At 42.3% G+C, this 20,054-nt stretch overlaps 1 protein-coding gene across 2 annotated transcripts in view; it reads right to left on the bottom strand.

Annotated features, from left to right (window-relative positions):
- The window catches only part of ABCA5 (ATP binding cassette subfamily A member 5), a 477,891-nt gene that overhangs the window by 411,071 nt on the left and 46,766 nt on the right, over positions 1-20,054 (bottom strand). The window lies entirely within an intron of this gene.

Genomic DNA, 20,054 nt, shown 5'->3' with positions numbered 1-20,054 from the left:
AATATCAGTCAAGTTAGCACAGGCGTGATATATTCCTACATCGCTCACACGCAAACATTAGCGCTCTACTTGTAATCTAGCCCTGTGTGTTAAGCAGCACATATAGGCAATTGTATGCAGTCTTAGAATTCCCATATGTCCCATACAAAATAATATGTCAATCACCTACTGTGGGGACCCTCTGCAGCTCACAACTGGCTGATCCACCCTTTGCGATGGTTAAACATACAGTAGTGTAGGGTCAATAGTCTTAAAATGACATGCTCTAATTGTAATTTTCCAACTATTATGGCCCTTTCACAAATCCCAGTAAATAGATCATTTGCACTGAGTTAACAAAAAAGAACATTAAGGGTTTTTTGCACTAAGGAATTATTGGGATGGGAGTAGTGGTGGTTTAAGGGTTTTAGTGGATGAAGCCATTGGGTGGGGGTTGTGGCAGTTTATGGGCTAAAAACCTTAGGAGGTTCAGGAGGTTTAGAAATGTATTAGAGCTGCAACAACTAATCGTTATAATCTATAATAACCGATTATGAAAATAGTTGTCCACTAATCTCATAATCGATTAGTTAGTTTGCAATTAGTTGGTCTGTGCATGGCACCAGCTGCTTCACTCCAATGAGCTCCTGCACATGTTATTGTGTTTTATGATTATGCCCTTAGCCTAAAGGACGTCTACAGACATTTACTTTTCACTTTTTCAGGACAGTATAAGTTTACAACTACTCCTAGCTTATGTGCAAACCAGAAATAATAGGAGTCATCATTTGGATTGTTTATATTAAATTAGATCAGGTGATTTGGGACTATGCTTTGCATAATATTGTTTCGAGCTTGTTATTTACACCTAGCCCTAGACTGATGGGATTTATTTGAATTGATGTGCACTATTATCTGTTTGCACAATTATTAGTGGATCGCTTGCTATTGCTGATACTATGTACTGTATAGATAAAGGCTTTGAGGCATATTTTTTTTAAAAAACGTCAACCGCAAATACGCTGGAATTCTGCAGCGTAATTGTGGTGAGCCTGATTCGCCCTATTTATCAAAGCCTACAGACCGGCAAAAGTTGAAATTTGTGACGTAACATACTATCCGCCGGTGTTAGTCCGACACAGATCGATGCTTACGTCATTACAGATGTTCCGAATACAAATTCAGCACTATCTGATAACTTTTGCAAGTTATCAAACTTCTAACAGGTACGCTCGCCACTATTCCGGCCAAGCGTACCTGGTTTTCAATCCGCCACCCTGGAGGCCACGGATGCCATAGGAATCAATGGGAGTCTGAGAGCAGCAAAAGCTCATGTTCGATGCTGCCAGATATCCCATTGATTTATATGGTATAAAACATGTAACATTTACACCTAACACCCTAACATGTACCCGAGTCTAGACACCCCTAAGCTGCCGCCCCCGACATCGCCGCAACCTACATAATATTATTAACCCCTATCCTGCCGTCCCCCGACACCGCCGCAACTAAATAAATGTAATAACCCCTATCTCACCGCTCCCGGAGCCAACCGCAACTAAATAAATGTATTTACCCCTTTTCCGCCGCTCCCGGAGCCCACCGCAACTAAATAAATGTATTAACCCCTATACCGCCACTCCCCGAGCCCACCGCAACTAAATAAATGTATTAACCCCTAAACCCCTGGCCTCCCACATCACTACCAGTTACTAAACCGATTAACCCCTAAACCGCCAGCGCCCCACATCGCCATAAACTTAACCCCTAAACCTAACAACCCGCTAACTTTACATTAAATATTAACTCATCCCTATCTTATAATAAATTTAAACTTACCTTTAGAATTAAAATAAACTATATTAAACTACTAATTAACCTATCCTAACTATTATACTAAAATTACATTAAACTATATTAAATTATTAATTAACCTACCCTAACTATTATACTAAAATTACATTAAACTAACAATTAAATTAACTATATTACATATTTAAACACCTAACCCTACTCAAATTATTTAAATCTACTATTAAAAAATTACTAAGTGGGGCGGAGCCGGCTATCTAGAGTGCAGGACGTGCTCTGCTGCAGCTCCTGACTTCATCTATTATATAACTACTATTATTCTTATAAACCATTCCAAAAACACATAATGATTGCAGCCCTGAAAGGACTAATTACTACCATTGAGTTAAAGAATGCTTAGGAGACTGGAATCCCAATCGGAGACCTTTATTAAGAGGTAGTAACGCAGCGTTATTTCTCATGGACTTGAGCCTCAGCAACGAGGACTATAAGGGGCTATAGAAGTGTCAGTAAGATCCTAATCTACAAAATACAGTAACAATGCTGCACTCCGTTACTCATTAAGGTAATTACTTTAGAAGACCACTCATTCGTAATTGAAATAGAGACAACTCTTATCCAAGATGGCGACGATAATACTTTTGCTAAAGCGGCTAGAAAGGAAGATGGATTCTCACTTCCTACAGCTCCATGCAGAGCTCGTCGCAGAGCGGAGCTCTATAGGAACGGATCACACTCCCAGTGCAAACCTGCCACAGAATGAATATAATATCCCTACTAGCCGCTCCTCTCTCTCGCCGCACAAATTTACGTCTGCAAGCGGCTCATATCGATCTTCTGTGGCCAACCATCAACCCGCCCTCTTGGAAGAAGCCCCTCAGCCCGCATGGCACGTACTCACCCTGACTAGGGTATCAACTCCCTGCTGCAACATCGGCAAGAGCCATGCGGATCTGGAGGACGCAGCCGGCATCATGGCTCATAGTAACTACGGAGGTGCTACCGCCATTCCCCAAGCGGCTGGAGATAGATCCCTAGCGATCAAGCTTAACTTACCTGGGGTTAACGCCTTGGAAGATGATAGTGATAACCGGAGAATGAGCACAGAGGGAAGCGGACATCTTGGATTTGAGGAAGCACTTTGCTATAGCGGAGCCTCACGGACTTGTCCTCTTTTACAGGTGAATTTATTTGTGAGGAATTCAGTTCTTCAGCCGTTTTTGGAACTAAGCCCTGCCGACACAATTTCATTTTGTGCAGTTTGGAAGCGCCGATTCACAAACTTGTCACTAGCTACGGGAGATTCTCCTTTGGTAAAGGTCAACTGCTCCCATTCCTCAATTCTATCGTGGAACTGCCTTAAGACTGGCATTGGGTAATCTGGCTTGGAACTTTACGTCTGAGGCATTGTCTTTTCTTTTTGCTAATTTCTAAATGACGACAGCTATGTCTGAAATGTGAATTTACAGTGCATCAGTTTATGTCATGATATTAGTAGTTGAGACTTATGTGTGTGGTAATCTTATGCAAAATTTTAATTATGCCCTTGCATGTCTTAAATATTCTCCCTGAAAACCTAGATGAGAGGTAATTGCCGGATAGTGTAGGCTTAAGGTCTCACTTTATATGCGTGTTTTCTACTTTTAATGCATTTTAATAGATATACCAGAGACTCATTACTGGGCAGCTCTAACCTCTATAACTTACGATACATTTACACACTATAGGCTTGCCTGGCAGTGTACACATAACAACCACATTACATAGAGACCAAGGACAGGGGGCTTTGATGTACATGTTATATTAGTAACAGATACTGATGTTATCACACCCTTAACCTCCTCAAAGGCGCATGGGTTAATTTGTTCATTATAGTTTACTCCCTGAAATAACACTTTATTGTATTATTGAGCTATTTACATTCTAATCTCTTATTGCTATCCCTGGAGTCCTATACAATAACTGTGAGCCTTATTTAGTCATTCACTCATGTGTTCTTACCGTGCCCAAGAGCTAAATAATCTCCAAGAAGGTAGACGGTCAGAACTTATGGTTAATATAGTTTAAAGCAGGCTATTATACTATCCATAGCTTTTTAAACTAACTCCTGATAACAACATTCTTTACAATATACTCTCTGATATGATTTATAGGGGTTCCCTTTATCTTGGTATTACTCACACTGCTCACATCGTAAGATATTAAACTAACTAGCTGCTTATATGTTGGGGAACAAGCTTAAATATGTTTATTGGTGTTATGTCAAACTTGTATTTTGCTGTTAATGCTGGCATGTATGACTACTTACCAACACAACTGTTCAGTCCTATCCTTAGGGTTTCCAAGGTGGCACTTTAAAAACTCCTGGTTTGCTAGCTTTAAAGATCCTGACTTGGTCTCTATCCCAGTTAGCCTACTTGCGTGCCTTTGATAACAACTACATATTTGCCATCCTTATCTAGAGCCAATATATACTGTGTTCAACATGAGGCATTCTACAATTATACCAGAACAACATTGGCATCTTAGATGGAGCCTAACCCATGGGCTATTTCAAACTGTTCTATGTTAAGGTCCAAACACTGTTCTGAGCATAGAATATTAACTCCTCCATTGTTATTGCTGAATGTTTTTGGGTGACACATACTACACACACTAGCAAATACCATGCCAGCCAGGGCCTTTCAGAGACAGTTTATATTACCTCTCAATTGTTACACCGCTTCTATCTATTGCTCCCATCATCTATATTCTAAGGATACATATGAGGGTTACATTGCAAACTTTATTATCGTTATTTCCCAAGAAAATTATTTTCTCTGTAGCGAATTTATGGTTTATACAAATTGTCTGGTACTGCTGGGCCCCTCTCCTCCCTTTCCCGCCGGTACTGGTTGCCTGCGGGTCATACCCCTTTTCCTTTTCCCAGCATCGTCTACAGCTGACATTTCCCCAGGGGAGGAGCTCACCCAGAAGTCCTTTATATGCCAAAGACACTAACATCCCCCCTTCCACAAAACTTTCTTGAGAACTACCCTTATTTATCTAATCGAAAGCAGATCTCTCAACTTTGACCCCCATTATATAATAGCTTTAAATCATCACCCCTAGCAACAAACTCACATTTTCTATTGACCTTTCTAGAAGCAATTGGATATCCAATTATATGGCGTACCCCCCATAGGGTATCACCAACTCCCCATCTTTTATGTTAATAGATCTGCTCCCAAACCTTCCCTATTTAGTCTAATAGGACCTTCCATTTCACCCCTCAACTGTATGTATAAATCACTACACCCTGAGCGACATTTGCTCCCCCCTAGTAACTATATAAATAACAGATTGTCCTCTGTAAGTCCATTCCTTTAGTATTGTAGAGTATTCAATATCCACCCTTCGCACTCTGTTATTTTGATATACCCTCAGGCTCCGCCCCCCCTTCACCCTTCCCCATCCCACTCAGAGCGGCTCTTGCCCGCTGCACTCCCTTCCCCCCTCTCTGCCAACTTGGTCCAAAAGTGACCAAACGACAGCTAACCTCCACTTGCCCAATTCTTCTTCTTTGTTCTATTAAATAACCACATGAGTCACAATGTGGAGATCAGTTCTATTGTTTATATAATATAAAACCGAGGTTACATTATTATTCGTGGTTCTATCAATTATTCATATTTTATAATACTACTTCTCCTGACTAGATATTGGTTACAAACGTCTATACTCACAATGTGAATATTAAGCATATTAGATATAGTTCCATATTATACAGACTCTAATTAGTTATTCTTCGGGAGAAGTATAAAATTCATGCTCAGTACTGCTATATTATTATTTTTATTTCTCTCCTATGTTTTTTGTGAGTATACTACATATGTTATAATGTTATACTCTCAATGTTAATTGATGAACATTCTCTGTAAAATTTCTTATAACCTAAATAAAAAATATAAAAAAAAAAAAAAAAAAAAAATTACTAAGTTACAAAAAAATAACAACTAAGTTACACAAAATAAAAAACACTAAGTTACACAAAATAAAAAATAAATGATCAAATATTTAAACTAATTACACCTAATCTAATAGCCCTATCAAAATAAAAAAGCCCCCCCAAAATAAAAAAACCTCTAGCCTACAATAAATTACTAATGGCCCTTAAAAGGGCCTTTTGCGGGGCATTGCCCCAAAGAAATCAGCTCTTTTACCTGTAAAATAAAAATATAAACAATTCCCCAACAGTAAAACCCACCACCCACACAACCAACCCCCCAAATAAAAACCTATCTAAAAAACCTAAGCTCCCCATTGCCCTGAAAAGGGCATTTGTATGGGCAATGCCCTTAAAATGGCATTTAGCTCTTTTTAAGCCCAAACCCCTAATCTAAAATTAAAACCCACCCAATAAACCCTTTAAAAAAACCTAACACTAACCCCCGAAGATCCACTTACAGTTTTTGAAGACCCGATATCCATCCTCAACGAAGCGGCAGAAGTCTTCATCCAAGCGGGCCGAAGTCTTCATCCAACCGGGCAGAAATCTTCACCCAGACGGCATCTTCTATCTTCATCCATCCGGCGTGGAGCGGCTCCATCTTCAAGACATCCGGCGCGGAGCATCCTCTTCTTACAACGTCTTCTGAAGAAGAGCCAATAGAATGCAAGCTCAATCCTACTGGCTGATTGGATCAGCCAATAGGATGAAAGCTCAAACCTATTGGCTGATTGCAACAGCCAATAGGATTATTTTCACCTTAATTCCTATTGGCTGATAGAATTCTATCAGCCAATCAGAATGTAAGGGATGCCATCTTGGATGACGTCATTTAAAGGGAAACTTCATTCTTCAGAAGACGTTGTAAGAAGAGGATGCTCTGCGCTGGATGTCTTGAAGATGGAGCCGCTCCGCGCCGGATGGATGAAGATAGAAGATGCCGTCTGGATGAAGACTTCTGCCGGCTTGGATGAAGACTTCGGCCCGCTTGGATGAAGACATCTGCCGGCTTCGCTGAGGACTTCTGCCGCTTTGTTGAGGATGGATGTCGGGTCTTCAAAAACTGTAAGTGGATCTTCAGGGGTTAGTGTTAGGTTTTTAATGGTTTATTGGGTGGGTTTTAATTTTAGATTAGGGGTTTGGGCTGAAAAAGACCTAATGCCCTTTTAAGGGCAATGCCCATACAAATGCCTTTTTCAGGGCAATGGGGAGCTTAGGTTTTTTAGTTAGGTTTTTATTTGGGGGGTTGGTTGTGTGGGTGGTGGGTTTTACTGTTGGGGGGTATTTGTATTTTTATTTAGAGGTAAAAGAGCTGATTTCTTTGGGGCAATGCCCCGCAAAACGCCTTTTTTATTTTGATAGGGCTATCAGATTAGGTGTAATTAGTTTAAATACTTGATAATTTATTTTTTATTTTGTGTAACTTAGTTGTTATTTTTTGTAACTTAGTAATTTTTTAATAGTAGATTTAAATAATTTGAGTAGGATTAGGATTTTAAATATGTAATAACAGAATTTATGCTTACCTGATAAATTACTTTCTCCAACGGTGTGTCCGGTCCACGGCGTCATCCATTACTTGTGGGAATATTCTCTTCCCCAACAGGAAATGGCAAAGAGCACAGCAAAAGCTGTCCATATAGCCCCTCCTCAGGCTCCGCCCCCCCAGTCATTCGACCGACGGTTAGGAGAAAAAAGGAGAAAATATAGGGTGCCGTGGTGACTGTAGTGTATAGAGAAAGAAATTTTTCAAACCTGATAAAAAACCATGGCGGGCCATGGACCGGACACACCGTTGGAGAAAGTAATTTATCAGGTAAGCATAAATTCTGTTTTCTCCAACATTGGTGTGTCCGGTCCACGGCGTCATCCATTACTTGTGGGAACCAATACCAAAGCATTAGGACACGGATGAAGGGAGGGAGCAAATCAGGTTACCTAAGCGGAAGGCACCACGGCTTGCAAAACCTTTCTCCCAAAAATAGCCTCCGAAGAAGCAAAAGTATCAAATTTGTAAAATTTGGCAAAAGTGTGCAGAGAAGACCAAGTCGCTGCCTTACATATCTGATCAACAGAAGCCTCGTTCTTGAAGGCCCATGTGGAAGCCACAGCTCTAGTGGAGTGAGCTGTGACTCGTTCAGGAGGCTGCCGTCCGGCAGTCTCATAAGCCTATCGGATAATGCTTTTCAGCCAGAAAGAAAGAGAGGTAGCCGTAGCTTTTTGTCCTCTCCTCTTACCAGAGTAAACGACAAACAAAGATGAGGTTTGTCTAAAATCCTTAGTTGCCTCTAAATAGAACTTTAAAGCACGAACTACATCTAAATTGTGTAACAAACGTTCCTTCTTTGAAACTGGATTCAGACACAGAGAAGGAACAACTATTTCCTGGTTAATATTCCTGTTGGAAACAACCTTCGGAAGAAAACCAGGCTTAGTACGCAAAATGACCTTATCTGAATGGAACACCAGATAGGGTGGATTACACTGCAAAGCAGATAATTCAGAAACTCTTCTTGCAGAAGAAATAGCAACCAAAAACAGAACTTTCCAAGATAGTAACTTGATATCTATGGAATGTAAGGGTTCAAACGGAACCCCTTGAAGAACTGAAAGAACTAAATTTAGACTCCAAGGAGGAGTCAAGGGTCTGTAAACAGGCTTGATTCTGACCAAAGCCTGTACAAAAGCTTGTACATCTGGCACAGCTGCCAGTCGTTTGTGTAACAAGACAGATAAAGCAGAAATCTGTCCTTTTAGAGAACTCGCTGACAATCCCTTATCCAAACCTTCTTGGAGAAAGGAGAGGATCTTAGGAATTTTAATCTTACTCCAGGAGAATCCCTTGGATTCACACCAACAGATATATTTTTTCCATATTTTATGGTAAATCTTTCTAGTCACAGGTTTTCTGGCTTGGACAAGAGTATCTATCACTGAATCTGAAAACCCACGCTTGGATAAAATCAAACGTTCAATTTCCAAGCAGTCAGCTGCAGAGAAACTAGATTTGGATGTCCGAATGGACCTTGTACTAGAAGATCCTGTCTCAAAGGTAGCTTCCATGGTGGAGCCGATGACATATTCACCAGGTCTGCATACCAAGTCCTGCGCGACCACGCAGGAGCTATCAGAATCACCGAGGCCTTCTCCTGTTTGATCCTGGCTACAAGCCTGGGAAGGAGAGGGAACGGTGGAAACGCATAAGCTAGGTTGAACGACCAAGGCGCTACTAATGCATCCACTAGAGTCGCCTTGGGATCCCTGGATCTGGACCCGTAGCAAGGAACCTTGAAGTTCTGACGAGACGCCATCAGATCCATGTCTGGAATGCCCCATAATTGAGTCAACTGGGCAAAAACCTCCAGGTGGAGTTCCCACTCCCCCGGATGGAAAGTCTGACGACTCAGATAATCCGCCTCCCAGTTGTCTACTCCTGGGATGTGAATTGCAGATAGGTGGCAGGAGTGATCCTCCGCCCATTTGATGATTTTGGATACCTCTCTCATTGCCAAGGAACTCCTTGTTCCCCCCTGATGGTTGATGTAAGCTACAGTCGTCATGTTGTCTGACTGGAATCTTATGAATCCGGCCTTCGCTAGTTGAGGCCAAGCCCGGAGAGCATTGAATATCGCTCTCAGTTCCAGGATGTTTATCGGGAGAAGAGACTCTTCCCGAGACCATAGACCCTGAGCTTTCAAGGAATCCCAGACCGCGCCCCAGCCTAATAGACTGGCGTCGGTCGTGACAATGACCCACTCTGGTCTGCGGAAACTCATTCCCTGAGACAGGTGATCCTGGGACAACCACCAACGGAGTGAGTCTCTGGTCATCTGGTCTACTTGAATCTTTGGAGACAAGTCTGCATAGTCCCCATTCCACTGATTGAGCATGCACAGTTGTAATGGTCTTAGATGAATTCGAGCAAAAGGAACTATGTCCATTGCTGCAACCATCAACCCTACTACTTCCATGCACTGAGCTATGGAAGGCTGCAGAATAGAGTGAAGAACTTGACAAGCGTTTAGAAGCTTTGACTTTCTGACTTCTGTCAGGAAGATCTTCATTTCTAAAGAATCTATTATTGTTCCCAAAAAGGGAACTCTTGTCGACGGAGACAGGGAACTCTTTTCTACGTTCACCTTCCACCCGTGAGATCTGAGAAAGGCTAGAACAATGTCTGTATGAGCCTTTGCCTTGGAAAGAGACGACGCTTGAATTAGAATGTCGTCCAGATAAGGTGCCACTGCAATGCTCCTTGGTCTTAGAACGGCCAGAAGGGACCCAAGCACCTTTGTGAAAATTCTGGGAGCAGTGGCTAGTCCGAATGGGAGAGCCACGAACTGATAATGTTTGTCCAGAAAGGCGAACCTTAGGAACTGATGATGATCTTTGTGGATAGGAATATGTAGATACGCATCCTTTAAATCCACGGTAGTCATATATTGACCCTCCTGGATTGTAGGTAAAATTGTTCGAATGGTTTCCATTTTGAACGATGGAACTCTGAGAAATTTGTTTAGAATCTTTAAATCCAGAATTGGTCTGAAAGTTCCCTCTTTTTTGGGAACTACAAACAGGTTTGAGTAAAACCCCTGACCTTGTTCCACAGCTGGAACTGGGTGTATCACTCCCATCTTTAACAGGTCTTCTACACAATGTAAGAATGCCTGTCTCTTTATTTGGTTTGAAGATAAGTGAGACATGTGGAACCTTCCCCTTGGGGGTAGTTCCTTGAATTCTAGAAGATAACCCTGAGAAACTATTTCTAGTGCCCAGGGATCCTGAACATCTCTTGCCCAAGCCTGAGCAAAGAGAGAGAGTCGGTCCCGGATCAGGGGCTACCCCTTCATGCTGTCTTGGAAGCAGCAGCAGGCTTCTTGGCCTGTTTACCCTTGTTCCAGCCTTGCATTGGTTTCCAAGCTGGTTTAGTCTGGGAAGCGTTACCCTCTTGTCTAGAGGCTGCAGAGTTGGAAGCCGGTCCGTTCCTGAAATTGCGAAAGGAACGAAAATTGGACTTATTCTTAGCCTTGAAAGGCCTATCTTGCGGAAGGGCATGACCCTTTCCCCCAGTGATGTCTGAAATAATTTCTTTCAATTCTGGCCCAAAAAGGGTCTTACCTTTGAAAGGGATATTAAGCAATTTTGTCTTGGAAGATACATCCGCCGACCAAGACTTTAGCCAGAGCGCTCTGCGCGCCACAATTGCAAACCCTGAATTTTTCGCCGCTAATCTCGCTAACTGCAAAGCGGCATCTAAAATAAAGGAATTAGCTAACTTAAGTGCGTGAATTCTGTCCATGACCTCCTCATATGGAGTCTCCTTACTGAGCAACTTTTCCAGTTCCTCGAACCAGAAACACGCTGCTGTAGTGACAGGAATAATGCACGAAATTGGTTGAAGGAGGTAACCTTGCTGAACAAAAATCTTTTTAAGCAAACCCTCCAATTTTTTATCCATAGGATCTTTGAAAGCACAATTGTCCTCAATGGGAATAGTCGTGCGTTTAGCTAGTGTAGAAACCGCCCCCTCGACCTTAGGGACTGTTTGCCATGTGTCCTTCCTGGGGTCGACCATGGGGAACAATTTATTAAATATAGGAGGAGGGACAAAAGGTATGCCTGGCTTCTCCCACTCCTTATTCACTATGTCCGCCACCCTCTTAGGTATCGGAAAGGCATCAGGGTGCACCGGGACCTCTAGGAATTTGTCCATCTTGCACAATTTTTCTGGGATGATCAAATTGTCACAATCATCCAGAGTAGATAGCACCTCCTTAAGTAATGCGCGGAGATGCTCTAATTTAAATGTCACAACATCAGGTTCTGCCTGCTGAGAAATTCTTCCTGTATCAGAAATTTCTCCATCTGACAAACCCTCACTCACTGCCACTTCAGACTGGTGTGAGGGTATGACAGATAAATTATCATCAGCGCCCTCCTGCTCTATAGTGTTTAAAACTGAGCAATCACGCTTTCTCTGAAATGCTGACATTTTGGATAAAATATTAGCTATGGAGTTATCCATTACTGCCGTCAATTGTTGCATAGTAACAAGCATTGGCGCGCTAGAAGTACTAGGGGTCACCTGCGCGGGCATAACTGGTATAGACACAGAAGGAGAGGATGCAGAACTATCCCTACTTCTTTTTTTCACCACAGTGTCTTAATGCATTCAAAGTATTGCACCCCAATTTTCAAGCTTTTAACCCTTAAAATGCGGAAACCGGAGCCGTTTGCAATTTTAACCCCACTACAGTCCCAGCCACAGCGTTTGTTGCGACTTCACCTATCCCAGGGGGTATACGATACCAATTCAAGCCTTCCAGGAACGTTTTCAGTGGATACCAGACCCTCTCACATGCAGCTGCATGCACTGCACTCAAAAGAAACTGCGCAATAATGGCGCGAAAATGAGGCTCTGCCTACTACAGTGAAAGGCCTTTCCTGACTGGGAAGGTGTCTTAACTAGTGCCTGGCGTTAAAAACGTTCCCCAAATAATAAAAAGTGTGAAATCCACTTCAAACTGTAAATAATACTTAAATAAGCAATCGATTTAGCCCTTAAGAGTGTCCACCAGTTAATAGCCCATAATAAGCCCTTTATTCTTTTTGAGTCTAAGAAAATGGCTTACCGATCCCCATGAGGGAAAATGACAGCCTTCCAGCATTACACAGTCTTGTTAGATAAATGGCTAGCCATACCTTGAGCAGAAAAGTCTGCAAACTGTTCCCCCCAACTGAAGTTCTCTGGGCTCAACAGTCCTGCGTAGGAACAGCAATTGATTTTAGTTACTGCTGCTAAAATCATACTCCTCTTTTAAACAGAACTCTTCATCTCTTTCTGTTTCAGAGTAAATAGCACAACCAGTACTATTTCAAAATAACAAACTTTTGATAGAAGAATAAAAAACTACAACTAAACACCACATACACTTCACCATCTCCGTGGAGATGCTACTTGTTCAGAGCGGCAAAGAGAATGACTGGGGGGCGGAGCCTGAGGAGGGGCTATATTGACAGTTTTTGCTGTGCTCTTTGCCATTTCCTGTTGGGGAAGAGAATATTCCCACAAGTAATGGATGACGCCGTGGACCGGACACACCAATGTTGGAGAAATAGTTAATTTAATGTTTAGTTTAATGTAATTTTAGTATAATAGTTAAGGTATGTTAATTAATAGTTTAATATAGTTTATTTTAATTCTAAAGGTAAGTTTAAATGTATTATAAGATAGGGATGAGTTAATATTTAATGTAAAGTTAGCGGGTTGTTAGGTTTAGGGGTTAATAGCTTAATTTAGTTTATGGCAATGTGGGGGGCTGGCGGTTTAGGGGTTAATAGGTTTAGTAAGTAGTAGTGATGTGGGAGGCCAGGGGATTAGGGGTTAATACATTTATTTAGTTGCGGAGGGCTCCAGGAGCGGCAGGATAGGGGTTAATAACTTTATTAGATTTGCGGTGGGTTCCGGGAGTGGCGGGATAAGGGTTAATAACTTTATTTAGTTGCGGTGGGCTCCGGGAGCAGCGGGATAGGGGTTAAACATTTTAGTATAGTGGCGGTGTTTAGTGACAGGGTATAAATAAAGTTGGGAAAAAGCCGAATAGCAGCGAGATCGATGACTGTTTAGTTAACAACAGTCCGCTGCTCATCGCCCCGTACTTGGTGCGCAGCTTTTTGACAGCTTTTTTAAAAATAAGGAGAGCGTATTCAGGTCCGCGGCAACGATGTTAGGCGAGCGTATTGGTGCTGTCGAATGCAGCACAGTTGATGGCTTGATAAATAGGTCTCTTTGTCTTGTTATTGATATAAAGTCCTTAGCCTTTTGCCTTTTTTTTTTAGTGTTTTTTTTTTATATTTTTAATAAATTGTGATAATATGTACCAGATTCAACCTCTATAAGTATATATCTGTTATTTTTTAGAGAGGAGTAGATATTTTTCCGTAACCTTATAGCTGGTTATTTACCATTGCATATAAATATTCAAGATATCATTTATGTTAGAATGAAGTCCAGGCTTGTTGCAAAAAGAGAGCCAGCCTCATTCTGAAAAAGTGAACAGAATGTTATAAACAGGGACAGTCTACCTCTTTCTAGTTCTACCTCTTTTCAAACAGTTTGTGGTTTTGTTTTGCTTAATTATAAAAATTTGTTCTGCTGCTTAAAAATTGGACAACCAGTTGTGTTAAAGTTTTAGTCTGAAGTTTATATTTGTAACACTCGGTATGTGGATTTTATTTAAAATATAGGAAACAATGTGTCATGAGATGCAGGACACATGAAGGACACAGCAAAGATGGTACAACTCTATTTTATTGTAGAGCATGGAAATATACATCTGGCAGCATTGATCTCACTTAGTAACTGCGACACAAACGGACCTAAGCCCCGCCCCCATCCGGTGACGTCACTTCCCACTCTCATCACATCTTCCCCCTTTTCAAAGGACAAGGCATACATTTTTTTTTCATTTGAATACAACAAATAACAAAGTATACAAAACAACAGTTTTGAACAGTATATAACAAGTAACACATTAAAGAGAATATTTGTATAAATAACATGAATTACATCCTGACTTGAACATCGGGGTAGACTACCCTAGTCCACAGTGACCATGGGATTATTCTGCCCATACTTCCGGTCACTGCTCTAACTAATGTTAATCCCGATATCGGGCCGGAAGTTTCACCACTCTTCCGCTTGATGTAACTCTACATGAACTGTCCTCTGATACAGAAGAAGGTGACTGAGAGTCTGCTGGAGGCAAAGACATATCCCCGCTGTGATCTTGCTGAGGGGAAGGCACCCCTCTAAAAACAGGGGATCCCACCGGCGGTGGTAGTGAGGCATCCAGTTCCAAACTCTCAGGTACAAGCTGATGATGGTTTAGATTTCGACATGTGACTGTCCCTCCATCAGTAAGGACTACATAAGACCTTGGTTCTGAAGAGCGTCCAATTACTGTAGCAGGCGTCTTCCATTTCTTCTCATCATCCAGTTTAATTCTGACACTTTGCCCGCATTCAGCTCCTGCAAGGGCCTCACAGAATGTCTCCTGTCTTAGAAGAATCGATAGCCCCTTTTTGCCTCTTCATCCCTCCTAAGGACTTTGTCCCGAGGAATAGAGCTAGTTGGCTGGAAGACACCCACAGAGGGTAAGGTGGTGCGAATCGGGCGCCCTAGCATCAGCTGTGCCGGGTTAAACCCCGTGGCTTGAATGGGAGTCGCCCTATAGGTCAAGAGGGCCAGGTACGGCTCAGATTGCTTCAAAATGAATTTTGTTGTTTGAACTGCCCTTTCAGCCATTCCGTTAGCCAGCGGGTAATGTGGACTTGATGTGGAATGTATAAAATCATACTCTCTGCTGAAAGAACTGAACTCTGTTGAAGCGAACTGCATTCCGTTATCACTCACCAACTACATTGGTATGCCCCACCAGGCGAACAAGCTCTTGAGACGAGTGATAACGGCTTGACTTGTGATTTCATTCAAAGGTGCAATTTCCAAATACCTGGAATAGTAGTCGATCACGACTAGGAACTTTTTCCCGTGCAGTTTGCACAAATCAGCAGCTATTTTCTGCCACAGGCCTGCAGGCAGCGGAGTAGAAATCAAGGGCTCCCTTCTCTGAGTAGGCCAGCGTTCCCGGCAAAAGGCACATTTAGACACATGGTTTGCAATGTCGGAACTGATCCCAGGCTACCATACTGCCGTAGCTGCCCTTTCTCTGCACTTTGTAATGTCTAAGTCGCCATTGTGATTCCTGTTTAACATCTCCTGCCGCATGCTAACAGGAATAACAATGCGGTCCTGGAACAGCACCAACCCATCCAGCTCCGTGAGCTGCGACCTTTCTGACTGGTAAGAACTTAAAAGACATCCAGGCTTCCGGACTCTCGGGCCAACCTTCTTTTATGTACTTTATAACTTCTTGAAGGTCTGTATCTAATTATGTCTCTTTCTTTATTTGTTCTAGCTTCCCTGAAGAAATGGATTTGGAGGCCAGAACTGAATCTACATACACTTTCACATCTGATTCCGTTGAAAACTCTTCAGCAGCAGCTAGCGGGAGCCTGGATAGTGTATCTGCCACAACCAGTTGTTTTCCCGGCACATGCACTGCCTGAACGTTGAACCTGAGCAGCCTCATTAGAAGTCTCTGGCATCTTAGGGGTGTTTTGTCAATATCATAAGAGTTGATTAGAGGGACTAGCGGTTTATGATCAGTCTCCAGACTTCTTTAAACCCACTTCTTTAAACCCACTAGGTAATGCTGAAAGCTCTTACAGGCCCAAACTGCAGCCAGGCACTCTTTCTCAATTTGGGCGTATTTTGACTCAGCATCCGTCAGTGTACGGGAACAGTAGGCGATGGGCTGCAGTTTATTTTCATTCAGCTGCAGGAGGGCGGCCCCTAGTCCATAACTGCTCGCATCAGCACTAACCACAGTCTTTTTGGAAGGGTCGTAGAACCCCAACACTGGGGCAGACCCCAGCAGGGACTTGACCTGCATAAAAGATTCTTCCTGTGAAGGTCCCCAGTCCCAGGCAACATCTTTCTTTAGCAACTCTGTGATAGGGTGTAGTATTGTGGATAAATCTGGAAGGAACCTACCCACATAATTTACAAGGCCCAATATTTGTCTCAGCTCATGTACATCAGAAGGACTTTTGATCTGTTCAATAGCACAAATTTTCTCGGGGTCTAGCTTGATGCCATCCCCATTGATGATATGCCCAAAGTAACATAACTCAGCTTTCCTAAAATGGCATTTCTCTTTGTTTAGCTTCAGCCCGGACTCTCTGATAGTCTGCAGCACACAGCTCAATCGCTGATCATGTTCCTCCAATGTAGACCCATACACTATGATGTCGTCCATGACGACTGCCATGCCCACGTGGTTTCTTAGAAGAGAACTAATTTCTCTTTAGAAGATTTCAGGAGCAGAAGATATCCCGAAAGGGAGTCTGCAAAAGCAAAACCGACCTACTGGTGTAATGAAGGTAGTCAGCTTGCGGCACTGTGGATCTAGAGGTATCTGCCAGAAGCCGCTAGAAGCATCCAATGTAGAGAAGAACGTCGCCCCAGCCAATTTCGGAGCTATGTCTTCAAGTTTCGGCAGCACATATCTCTCTCTCTTCACCGCCTCATTCAGCCTTTTCAAGTCTACGCAGATGCGTACCTTCCCGTTTTTCTTTGCAACAGGCACAATGGGGGTACACCAGTCAGTTGCTTCAACAAATTCTTCAATAACCCCCATATTCTTCATACGCAGAAGCTCCTTCTCCACTTGAGGCATGCGCGGGACCGGAATTTTACGGGGAGTGGTAATGCTGTATGGGAATGCGTCACCTTTAAGTGATATACAGACTGGGTTGCAATTCAGTAGGCCCAATTCACCAAACATATCTTCTGAGATCTCATTCACTCTGGCTACTAGGCCCAAACCACAGGCTGCTTTTCTTCTCAATAAGTTGTTAACACACTGACCTCTAACCACATGCACCCACATGGTGAATTTCCTTTGCTTGTACTCCCGCACAATCAATGCGGCCACCAGGACTATGGACTGCTGTTGTAACTTTCGCCAGCTGGGGCTGTCGAGGCAGTTTTATGAATGCTGCAAGAGATATTACAGTGATGTCTGCTCCTGTGTCAATCTTAAAGGCAACTTTGGCTCCCATTACGTAAGAGTAACCCTCCAATCATCTTCTGAACCCGGCCGTTCAACAACAGACCCCACAAAGGACACTTCTTGACCCTCCTGGTCACTATCCACCTGCATCTCCTTAATATATTCAGTCTTACACACCACCTCAAAATGGCCAATCCTGTTACATTTTCTACATCTTTTGTCTTTAGCAGGGCATATGACACTCTGATCATGGGCACGGTTGCACCGTGTGCATCGGGCATGTTGCGCCCATCCACTTCTAGGCCTATTTGTTGTCTTAGGTCTACCTCTCACACTGTGCCTTTCACTAGCAGCTCTCCTGAACTGCTGCACTTTATCCACAATGCTCTCAGACCTCAGATCAGCACTTTGCTTTTTCACCCGTTCACTCTGGCAGGCCATCCTAATAGCCCCATCTAATGTTAAATCTGACTCTAACTGTAACTTCAGTGAGACTTCAGCATCTGCAATTCCTATGACTATTCTGTCTCTGATTTGCTCCTCTTTAGCAACACCAAACTCACAGAATTCAGCTAGTTCATACAGGCTGCGCACAAATGACTTCACAGATTCTCCCACACGCTGAGTATGTTTGTGAAAACGCCCTCTCATGAATCACATTTCTTTTGGGCACAAAGTGGGCACTGAGTTTATTCATAACTATTTCAAAGTCAAATTCTTCCCCTTCTTGGAAAGTAAAGGCATTGAACACTGGCTCCACATCTTTCCCCATAGAGTATAAAAGAGAATAAACTTGTACTTCACTACTCTCCTTGTCCAGCTTGGAAGCAATCCTGAAGCGCTGAAACCACTGACGCCATGTGGGCCAAGCTGCAGGCTGAGAGAAATCAAAAGGCTCAGGTGGGGTAAACTTTGACATCGACATTGATCAGGAAACAGAAGTGCAGGCAAGAACTTCTGACACCATGTCATGAGATGCAGCACACAGCAAAGATGGTACAACTCTATTTTATTGTAGAGCATGGAAATATACATCTGGTAGCATTGATCTCACTTAGTAACTGCGACACAGACAAACGGGCCTAAGCCCCGCCCCCATCCGGTGACGTCACTTCCCACTCTCATCACACAATGATTGATTTTTTTATCCGATTAGTTGATTAATCCAAAAAATAATCGGCCGACGATTGATCGATTATGAAAATAATTGTTAGTTGCAGCCCTAAGAATGTATTACAGGGTTTAGTAGTCTGTATTGCTGGGTGAGTACTGGATGTATAACAGTTTACACCTGCCTTTAAACAGCGATATTACAAGGTGATTATCACGTGCAATCCTTGCAGCTCACAAGCAAAACATGGTAATTAAAGGGCTTGTGCAACTGACACCATTGACTGGCTAACCGATCATGTCCTGCTTGCAGCAAAGCTTGTGGGGTCAAACACACATAGTAAGCTTGAGCATGAATACAAAAACCACATGCTCTAACATGTCATTTTTTTGCTTTAGAATTTCCCCTTAAATCATGGGAGGAACCATCATGCAGAAATTACAAAATATCTCAGAGCTTGATTTTCTCTTGTATTGAAACTTCCATAAGAAAAAAAAACACACTAATTAGTTGTAGCTTTTCTAGCTTTAAGCAGGGTAGGAATAACAGCCTTAGAAACTTGTCTGCTTCAGGTCGCTCTGGACGAGGATGAAGAACTAGAACTTTTGATGAAGAAAATAATTTCTTAAAGGAATATTTTATGAATCTCCTTTCTAAGGGGACCAGTTTTGTAAAATGTCCATAAGTGGTGGTGGAAAGGTTATGTCATGGGCCCAGGTCAATCATGTTTAATTGCTTTTAGGGGATAGTTTGTGGTTAGGGTTAAATGAGTGGAGCCATAGTGCTGTTAGATATAATTATAGTTGAGGACCATGTCAGTTAGTGTCAATTGCTATGAGTGTGTTGCAGTTAGGTTATTTGCAGGGGTTTTACAGTTAGAAATTATTATTATTATTTTGGAGGGGGGGTGTCATAGGATTGTCCTGTTGTAGTTTAAAGCACTAGATCCTACCAGTACACTAACATGTACCTTTATTCAATGTCCAGATCAGCACAATTTGCCCACACTGGGTGCAGTCTCTGAATTTGTCCTGGTGAATTTGTAGGTACACTCTGTACACTGTGCTATGAAGTGAACTTGCCACTGTTTCCTAGGACATGCATAAGTAGGGTGGCATTATGAAATAGCTGTGTGGGGACAGTGTAATACTCTGCAATATTATAAAGAATTCTGTTATTTATAAATGTTACTATCCAAAGCACAAATTAATTGCATCATTTTACATAAATTGATTTAATGACAATTTGTGCAACAAAAATAATTGTGCAAAAAATGTATATTAGTTCATTTTAGCTTGATATGGGTGGTGTGCCCATTAAAGGGATATGAAACACAAAATTTTCTTTTATGATTCAGATAGAGCAATACCATTTAAAAAAAAGTTTCCTTGTACTTTTATTATCAAATTTGCTTTGTTCCCATGATATTCAGTGCTGAAGAGATAACTAGGTAGACATATGGAGGCCTATTTAACAAAGGTCTGTCGGACCTGATCAGACAGTGCAGATCAGGTCCGACAGACCTCGC

The sequence above is a fragment of the Bombina bombina genome, chromosome 1 (genome assembly GCF_027579735.1).
Source record: "Bombina bombina isolate aBomBom1 chromosome 1, aBomBom1.pri, whole genome shotgun sequence".
Classification (NCBI taxonomy): domain Eukaryota; kingdom Metazoa; phylum Chordata; class Amphibia; order Anura; family Bombinatoridae; genus Bombina; species Bombina bombina.
The sequence above is the reverse complement of the archived record's forward strand: the minus strand, read 5'-3'. Positions and strand labels throughout refer to the sequence as shown.